The sequence below is a fragment of the Parasteatoda tepidariorum genome, chromosome 5 (genome assembly GCF_982258835.1).
Source record: "Parasteatoda tepidariorum strain Cologne lab strain chromosome 5, Ptep-v5.0, whole genome shotgun sequence".
NCBI classification, from domain to species: Eukaryota; Metazoa; Arthropoda; class Arachnida; order Araneae; family Theridiidae; genus Parasteatoda; species Parasteatoda tepidariorum.
The window spans coordinates 93,895,640-93,906,290 of record NC_141759.1 but is presented as its reverse complement, the minus strand read 5'-3'; positions in this window follow the sequence as shown (position 1 = coordinate 93,906,290).

The following is a 10,651-nucleotide window of genomic DNA, read 5'->3' as shown; positions in this document are numbered from 1 at the left end:
AACAATTTTTATCAAAAACTTTTAAGTTTCAATAAAAAATCATTATTTATAAACTAAAAAACGCAAAATAAAGAATGCTTATGAAACAAAAAAATGATTCTAATTCCTCACATTAAAATAAAAAAGTTTCATGCTTTTTTTTTAAAAATTCTTAATCGGACGTAGAAAACTCTTCTATAGAAAATTATCATCAAATAAGAAAGAAATTTTTTTTTTATAAGTGACAATTTTCGTTATTAAAATCATAACACTAATCTGCTTTATAAATCAGGAGAATTCCAAATTGATATGCTCCTCGTTTGAAAACTTTATTCTCAAATAATATATACATAGATTATCCCTTCATTACTTTGATGACATAACACACAATAAAATTTTATGATTGCAAGATCTCGATATGAATTTCAATATGTAACTTAAAAACAGAATATCTGAATTCTAGTTGAAATTTATCACTCAAAATTAAAAAATACTTACCAGGAAAACGATAAAAATTTATTAAAAATCAACACAAATGATATTACTTCAAGTAATTCGGAGGATTCTATATTGTTGTTTTCCGAATTATATAGATTCAGAAATATATACTATTCTAAAGCTATTGCAGTTCTCTGAAATCATATTGAGTATAGTTAAGTGCGGCGAGCTCTCTGCTTATCACTTATAGCTCTGCGTTTGCTGAAAATCATATTTATCAATTGGAATAAACCAGGGTTGGGTTTTTGACGTCAAAAAGTGGTTTTTGACATGACAAGGGTATAATACTGGTTTAAACCGTCAAAAACCAGTCAAAAATGTCAAAAACTGAAGTTTGCCAAGAAAATATATTAACTTCAAAACTACCAACAGTTGTCATGCATTATATTGAAATTTAATTATACTATAGGTAATCAGCAGGTTTTAAAATATTTTTTAATTAAAATTAAGGTAAAATAACAGATTTAAAATCTCAGAAATTTATATTCAAATGCATGTGCAGAAAAATTTTGCACAAAAATTGTTTAAATATTTATATTTAAAAAATTTTTTTTTCTCTTTTTGATACTTAAGAAAATTAAAAGTTTATTACTATGCATTTTTGACATATAAGGAACATATAACTAATATTTATAAGGAACTTACAAGTTATGTTGTATAAATACAAACTTGATGTAAGATACAAGTGTATAAAAATTTTTTTTTAATATGTTATACCGAATATCTTTATTATCCAGTATGTTAATTTGAATTTAAAAGTAGTTATATTTATGAATAATGATAAATATAATTCATATTGTTTATCATATTTATTTAGAATTATTACACTTATCATTTTAAAACAATTTTTATCTCTTAATTTTTTTTTCTCCACTTGTATTAAGAATACAAATAATGCATATCTTGAAAGCAAGAAGTAATTATTCAACAGCTGAATATTTAGATATCCAACAAAACTATATCGTATTCAGCAAAATGAAATTCACAAGTATTTGGATAAACTAAATTTTCAGCATAGTAAATGAATAGGCTGAATATACTGTAAATCGACACTAACTACTCTGTGTATTTAACAGAAAGCACTTAAATTTGTATTGTTTTATGTTAAAAAGATTATTAAGAAGATTTAAAAGAATATTAAAAAGATTTTTCTTTAAAAGAGAAGATGTCTAATGTACAAAACTGCTAATGTTTATCTTTAAAAATGTCTAATTTTTAGTATAATCTATACTATAATCTATACTATACACTAAATTTGGTTATAAATAAATTTCTTAATAATATCACTGCAGATTTTCAATAACACATGAAAATGAATACATAATATTACAAAAGATGTGAGTTTTCAAAAGTACAAGATTTTGGTTACTATTCAAAATATAAGTGTTTCTTCAAAATTTTAAATTTATTTTTTCTAGAACATATTTAGAAACACTTTCCTTTAAAAAATATATAAATTTTATGTATTAATTAAATTTTACATATGAATATAGGTTTTTGACATTTTCGACAGTGAGGTTTTTGACGTGACGGTTTAAACCATGGTTTAAACTGTCAAAAACTGTCACATATCAAAAACCTGCCAACCCTGGAATAAACTAAGCAATGTTGACTTCACTTTACTTTGTAATGAATTGAAGACAAAGAAAAATGTATTTTACCGTAATACACACATATGTAACAATGTGCTATCACGAAATCGGAAGTTATCGGTTGCAAGTTCGTTGAAAATAGAAAGGTAAAAATTATTGAGAAATTGTCCTTCAAAAGTTCGATGTTTTCTGTTTCAGAAAGATTTACCAATTTCTGGGTAGTTTTTTCAAGTTCTTCTGCCTTTTCTTTGGAAAATTTTGCTTCTTATTTGCTGCTAAAAAATGACGTCCGACTCTCTGCCAATCATTATAATGGAACTAAATGAAAGCTTAATAAATAAAAGCCTGAAAATATGTTCTCCGCTAGAGGGCGTACTCAAGTGTTGCGATCCAGAATTTTTTTTATTTCACTTTAAATAAAATGTTAATATCGTTTGCTATATCTATTGCTATTGTTCTTTTGACATTTTTTATTGTTCATGTATCTGCAGTTGTTATTTTTAATAAATTGTTGCAAACTATCAAAAAAATAAAAAGAGGAAACTTTAATTTATAATAAATTTTCTTCTGCAAGTCATTTGTTCAAGATTTTACTGAAGACTGGTTTTTATGTAAGGTATTATTGTTGTCATAATTATTGAGCTCTTTGATTATTAATCTATAACAGACAGACAATTTAGAATGACACTAAAAGGATGCATTTTTTACAACATGACTGAGAAATTATCGTTTTCTTTGTCGAGTGATAAATCTTAACGAATTTGTAAGTTCTTAGATTTTACTTTTAGTCCTATTATCGCAGTATACAAAATGAGAACGCATATTTGTTTTTATTTATCCCCGTAAGTTTTTCATTCTTAATTTTTTTTATTTGAAAAAGTATTAATTGTTGCGATTTTTAAAAAATATGACGTATAATTGAGTCTCATAAAATAAGAATGTAAGTGATTCTAAGTAAAATATTTATTTAGAATAATTTTGTTTCTATGTAGAAATAAAAACTTAGTTATGAAGTAAATACTTGGATACAGATTTTTAATTATCACTAACTTTCAATACATAAAAAACTTTAGAAATGTCTCAGGCTTCTTTTAAAAATAGTTAAAATTGAACTGAAAAGAAGGTGGGCAAAGATTTTGAAAAAATTTGGTTTATTTACTCTTTAAAACTTAACTAAGGTGTTAGGATTTGAGAAGGGGTTGAAGAATTAAAATTAAATACAGCTGTGCTGCATATTCGGCTGGGTAACCATTGGCTAGGTTATCTTGGTTTTCGTGTCGTACAAGATAACTGTGAAAAGTGACTGCATCTCTTCACCAATAGCGGCAAGTTAAAAAATCAAAATTTTGTATAATAATTCAAAAAACTTTATAGTTTTTTTCAATTTTTTATTTTGGTTTTTAGAACAGAGAATTCTCCATACAATAATAATAATGGAATATTTGAAATTTCAATCAGATTGATTTTGATAATTTAACTTGCATTCAAACCGCGTAAATAAATTTCAATCATAGTACATAATAGTAGTTTTATAATATTATAATTTGTATACATTCGATTCAATTTATGTGATTATCTTTAATTAAATAATGTTTGATATTATTTTAATCTATAAGAATTTGACAAATATTATTATACGGCAAGGGTTACTTCCTGATATTAAGATCATAATCAATGCCTTTTTTTCATTATTAAATTTGATTATATTTCATACTTTTACAATCGCTTAATTTTATTATGTGACTTTTATTTAAATCTAGTGTATAATTTTCGATTGAGATTGTACGACTTAATGATGTTTAAATTCATTCCAGCAACATATGATTCGTTCTATAAACATATTATGGAAGGCGGGGTAGGTTTTTTTTCTTTTTGTTTGTTTTGTTTTTTCTTTCCTTAACATGTTGCACTACTAGTACTGCAAATTCTATAAAAGGGCCGTGGTAGCCCATTGGTCAGAGAATCGACTCCGCTAAGACCATCAAATGTTCTTAAGTCGGTCACTGATCAGTAGAGCCCGGATTTTGAAGACCTAAGAAATCTCAATTAATGCCCTTAAAAAGTGCTAAAAATGCCCTTAAAAAGTGTGAAAAATGCCCTTAAAAATGCAAAAATTGCGCTGAAAATGCCTTATGACATGACTTAAATAAAGTAAAAATATTGAACTAAAACAATGTTTTACTCATTAAAATTATTATGAGTCATGTAAGAAATATAAAGCAATGCAATACTTGTTCATTAAAGTTTGAAAAATATGCTTTATATCCTAAAATAACAAAAAAAGGAAAATATATTGACTCCGAAACATTTTCATTTTGTAAAAAAACTTTAATGAATATAACAACTTCCATCTCATAATATTACTAAATATCAGAATTACGTTGGATTATTAAATTTTCCTTGATATTTTGAAATGTAAACGAGCGTTTCTTGTCTGAAAGTAAATTTTTATACCTGGAGAAGCTTCTTTCAACGTCTACTGATGTTATTGGTGCGTACTTGAAAAAGACGGTCTCACTTACTGACAATTATTCTTCAATTTGAAAAGATGTTGCTTCACCTGTTAATATCCTAGAGATTTTCTTCATTGTTTGGAAGCCAGTGTAATAATAAAAAATTATAACAAAATAATAAAAATTGGAAAAAATTAACAAAAAATTAAAAAAATGCTTTAAAATGCAAAATACGCCGAAAAATTTAAAGAAAAATGCCCTAAAAAATGCTCTAAAGAACAAAGAATGTCCAAAAATGCAAAAAATGCAAAAAAATGCAAAAGTCATCAAAATCCGGGCCTTACTGATCAGTATAGGGCTCTGGTGAAAATTTCCTTTCCTCTTAGATCTATATTCTTCCTACTGATTGATGTTGCCATTTGTCCCTGGAGTTCTGAGCTAACACGAACTTTCACCTGGTCAAACGATAAAGCGCATCTTCCTGACTTAATTCCCAAAAGACCAATAGCTGGCGAGCTTGGCTTGTCCAAGTGTCATTAGAAACAACAACAATCCTACGAAAGAATCTCGTGGCCCAGTTAAAAAATGCCATTTTTACTTCAAAAAGTTGTATTTTTGCACTGCTAAATAATTTTTTAAGTTTTACTATCTTCTAAAATTTGTTCTGATGTGAATCGTAGTTATTTACAGAATAAATTGTACGAATTGTAATTATTTTACAAGGTTTGATCTTTGATTTAGTAATTACTTGCAGTTATTTAAATTTATATGATATGGAGAGAAATTATTGTGATCTTTTGTGATATCCAGGCCAAAGGATACGTTGGTCCACTGTAAACCGGTGTAGGTTGGAGAATCAAAATAATTCTGAGAATCTTTATTATAAGCATTTTATAGATTTGTACATTTATTCACTCTTATTAATCATTATTTAAATGCATTAATTTTTATAGAAGTAGAAGAATCATAAAATATTCTATTTTTAACAATTCAAGTTACAAAGTCTCAAATGAAGAATAAGAAAATTTCGGGAAATAAAAGCAATATTTCCTAAAAAAAAATGCTTAATAAATTACTTTATATAAGTACATCTCCTTTTAAAAATCCGCATTTTATTAATTTTATTCTCAAAAGTTTCACTAAATTGGTTTTATTCACCCTAAAATCATAAAATTCGTCAGAAATGTTGCTTTACTCGTTTTGTTAAACTGTAACAAAATTGAGAATATAGTTCGAACCTTGGCCAAGGTTCGAACGATAACTGATCAAAAAAGACATTTTAAACGGAATATCTTGTACATCGTACAGACAATAAATTTGTAAAGTATTTAAATCAACAAAAATAACTATTCAATTTTATTCTTTTTAAGGAATTACGATTAAGATCAAAATTTTTACAGTCATATGATTTTGCGATTGTGTTTGTATATTATAAATGTCATAATGTACAATGCTGAGTTAAATTTGTGTGATGAAATGTCAATATTGATAAGAATATTTTTATGTCCAACAAATGCATAATAGTGCATGAAAATGGCATAATTCCATTTTTTATTCCTGAAACATATTTAAGAAATATCAGGTTTTTCATTGCACTGTTATTGTTTAATATTTCTTTTGATGATTTAATTTGCTATAACTTATTGCAAATTATTATGAAAAATCAAATGCTTTATGATACCAGAATGAAACATGTCATGTTTCATTCTGGTAAGTCACTTAGTATTATTGAAATTTTTTTTAATAAAATGTAATAAATTATTGCGTACAGTAAGATTGATTCCAGTTATTTTCACATTTTTTTAGTATCTCGATATTATTATAACACGTATTATTATAACATTACAATATTATTATAACACGTGAAATTCGAATATGGGTTTTTTAAACGTTATACTTTTTTGAGCTATTTTCTATTTTTTGTAGCTAGAAAAAGCACTTAATAAACCATTTTACGATTCAACTTTCATAAAATCTCTTTTTCTTTCACTTAATATAAATGTTCTAAAGCTACAAATATGCTGAACGAAAATTCCAACTAAACGTTGAATCTTAATTAGAGCTATAATGCTCCTTTTTTTTTTAATCATTTCAGGCCCCATACAATTTCTTTAATTAAAATATTTATTAGCATTTAGGTTACTAAATATAATATTTGTCTATTTTTAATTTTTTACTTTCATTCAAGAATATTACAGTAAATTTATTTTTAAGAAAAACTTATGTGTAACGTGATATGATTAAAAAAAAACACCACTTTTCTCTCAATCTTCATATTTTTTCCCACGACAAATCTGTTTTTGAAAAGTATCACTCTGGTATTCTTCAGTTTTGAAAGAATTTTAACGTTTAGAGGAATTTAATTTTATGCAAATGTATCAGGGGGGGGGGCATACCGAAGTCTATGCAATCCACTGCTTTTAGGGTAAAAAATTAAATATAGGGATACATTGGGTCTTATTCAGAAGTTAATTTTAAAACATTACATTTCGAAAATCTGAATAAACTCAGAATGTAAATATTGTAGTTAATCATTTAACCATTTGCTAGAAAAATCTCACAAAAATAAAATTTTTATGCTCATGATGACCTTTATAAATAGAATTTTGATGCTGCCATCTATTTTATATTATGTTAAATAAATATATATCGAAAAATTAATACAAGTATTTTGTTAGAGATTGTTATGTATGAAAAAGATTTGTCAAAAATGAATAAATAGAAAAAAATATCAAAATGAGTAAATAATTTTAGCTATTAAATTAATTTACCTAAGACAATGATTTTGCTTAAAGTGTTTTCATTTTGTAATTTTATTTGCTTAGAAATTATAATATTCCTAAACGTTATGAGTGCGAAATACTTATGACAGAAATGACACGCTATGAAACAGAAATACTTATACAAGTACTTATGACGGGACGTGTTATTTAAAAACGAATTTTATTCTATTTCTTTGAATTAATGCGAATATTTCAGTGCTGCCATCTGCTGGGAAACTGTCGCATATGTTGTTGCTCATTAAAGTGTTCACTGCAATAAGAATTTTAATGCTGCCATCTATTTACTATAAATTGAGTAGACTCAAATTTTTTTCTCACGACAATTTTCTTCTTATTTACCATTAGGGCATGTGTCTTAGTATGGACATCGTCTTAGTTTGGTATGGATTTCGAAAGTCGAAAGATTGTAAGGTTTTTGAAATAAAAAAAAGTTTTTTTTTTTCAGCTTTCAAATTTAAAAGAGGAGCGAAATGTAGCATTTGCAATCGTTGAAGAAGTTGAAGTGTTAAATAAACATGAATCATTCCGAAAACTGACAAAAATTAGTTTTATATGTAATAACACGTATATCATGGGCGTCATTGGAGGAGGGGAGTGGGTATATGCTCCCCTTACTAATTTGAAATTTCTGTTAGCCCCCTTCAATAATTGGAAATCTCTGATAGTCCTCTTCAGTATTTCAGACAAATAAAAAAATAAAAATTCGTGAATTATCATTGCTATAAATTCTTTAAAGTTAATAACTAAAAAGAAGTGAAAAAAATCATTATTTCTTTTAGAGGCATTTAATTTTTTTTTCATGTGTGTGAAATTTAGAAAACTATTATGACTGTATAACTTTACTTCGCTCCCCTCAAAAATTTGACACCTTCTACGCCAAAACGTGTATTACAGTGGCGTATGAAGAATTTTTTCAAGGAGGGGGTTCATAATTTTCTGAAACTACTAAAAGAAATTCGAGTATGTAACAAAGCACTATTATTTCCCTATATTAGACAGCTAGACAATTTCGACTTTTTATTTAGATAACATTGTTTAGTTAAATTTTGATTTGATTTTTTAAGTTTAAGAACTTTTTTTTTTTATAATAAGAGATAAAATATTTTATTTTTATTAAAAAGTAGGATTTAATCAAGCCAGAAAAAACTACTCATAATGTAACAGCTGCCTAAATAATAACCGTATAAAAGTGAATATTCTATAGAAAATAAATGAATTTGACCAAAAAATAAGAAAAAATAAGTTACCAACAAATAGTGAATTAAACCAGTATACAAACACGCTAAAAATTTATTGATTTATACAGTAATATCTAAAGGACGGGGTTTTTTTGCAAGTTCGTTTAAAATGTCTTCTACAGCTGGGGTAAATTTTCTATGAATGTTTAAGAGCGCCAATCCATTCATTCTATTATTACCCGTTGAATTGCTATGCTACAATCTCAAAGTTTCGAGCTGGAATGAATAACTTCAACGATCACAGTATCTCCAATGGTATTGTTACCGATTTCTTTATTAGTCGAAATAGTGGCGACGACAGGTTGGGCTATTGAATTTGGCTTTTTGTTAAGACAAAGCAAAACAGATTTAGAGACGAGCTCCGAAAGACAAGCGGCAGAGATAACTCTTAGTCTGACTAACTAACTCCACTGTACTGCGTTTCCCCTTTTATATAATTTTTCACCGCATGTCCAAAATTCTCGAATTGTCTCAAAGACGACAAAAAGTCCAGAATTCCAGAATCATCGCGTAAAGACCTCGCGAATTCCAGCCAGTCTCGAAAACTATTGCGACTGGCAGGACAGAAAGGAACCAGCGATCGGGGCTCGCCCGTAACAGTATCACGTGAATTTGATTTCATAAGTACAACCCTATTATAGAAAATTATTTTTTCAGTATTCTGAGAAATACCGTGAGAGAGAAAAAAGTAGGCATAAGGCAAATAAAAATACTTAGTTTTAAAAAATAATAGCCTGCATAATTTCTACTAAAATTTTTATTTTTGTCATTTTGTCTGAGCTCAAGGGGGGGTGTTTGAACCCCTAAACCCCTCCCTTGCGTACGCCCCTGGTGTATTATAACTTATGTACAAGTAAGTTCAGTTATTCGAGGTCAAAAAAGTATGTCATTTCGAACCTCTTTATCATTAATTGCCAACTATCTAATGTCAATGTGTATCACTAGATACTTTTCTACTACTCTTATCTGTTTAAAAGTTCAGAATCCATTTACCGGCCACTTTCACTCTTTCTCTGAACAATAAAAGTTTTTGGTATTAAATTTAATGTATTGTTAAATAATGTTTAATGCATTTATTTGTCATTAAATATATGGAAGTTGCTAAAAAATCTATATTCTAAATATATTTTTTTAAATACTTTTTTATATGTATTATTTGTTAGAATATCATTTTTATTTATTTATTTTTGTATTAAATACTGACTCAATTACTTTACATAATATCCGGAAAACTATATCGAATTATCCGAAAGCAAGAATTAAATGAAAGCAAAGAAAATAACGAATTAATGGATTGATTTTAAAATAATTGTATTAATTTAATTTATTTAAAATTTAATTAAGCTTTTATATCCATTTATTATAACTTTACGAAAACAGCAGAATTGACCTGAAAGCTGTAAGCTTAGCTATATACAATTAAAGCACAGGAAAAGTGAACAAGGAAAAAAAAACACAACTGAAATACAAAACGTTTACGGTAAATAAAAATATTTCATGGAATATATAGGCATTTTCTTACAAATCGACGAGTCGCATTTTAATATAAAACTTATTATATTAAAAATTTGGTTACTTATTACTAGTCACTCACTCATTACGAAAATTGCCCACCGTTAAGTAAATTTAACGTTATGTTATTTATGCTCTGAAAGTAGTATGTATAGAATTAAACAAGATTTAAAAAAAAAAAAAAACATTTCTACTATTACAAAGGAATCTATGGGAATTTTCCTACAAATTAACGCTAAAATTTAATATAAATCAAGTTTCAGCAAATTTCCTCATTTCAAAAAATCCGCAAAATGTCAACAAATACGATAGTTATGCTCTAAAACTAGCATATTTAGGACTACAGCTGTTTTTTAAAAATATTCTATAAAGATTTCATGAAATATATGGGTATTTTCTTACCAACTTACTCTCACATTTTAAATACAAACCAAATTTCGAATGATTTCCTCATGACATGGCAAAAATTACAGAAAATGCACAATTTGTCCTCCTTTATTTAACTATAGATATGCTCTGCAAGTGGCATGTTTAGAATTAAAAGGAAACCGTTTTTCCAAAAAATAGAACCTCGGTAAAACATTTTCAATGTTTTT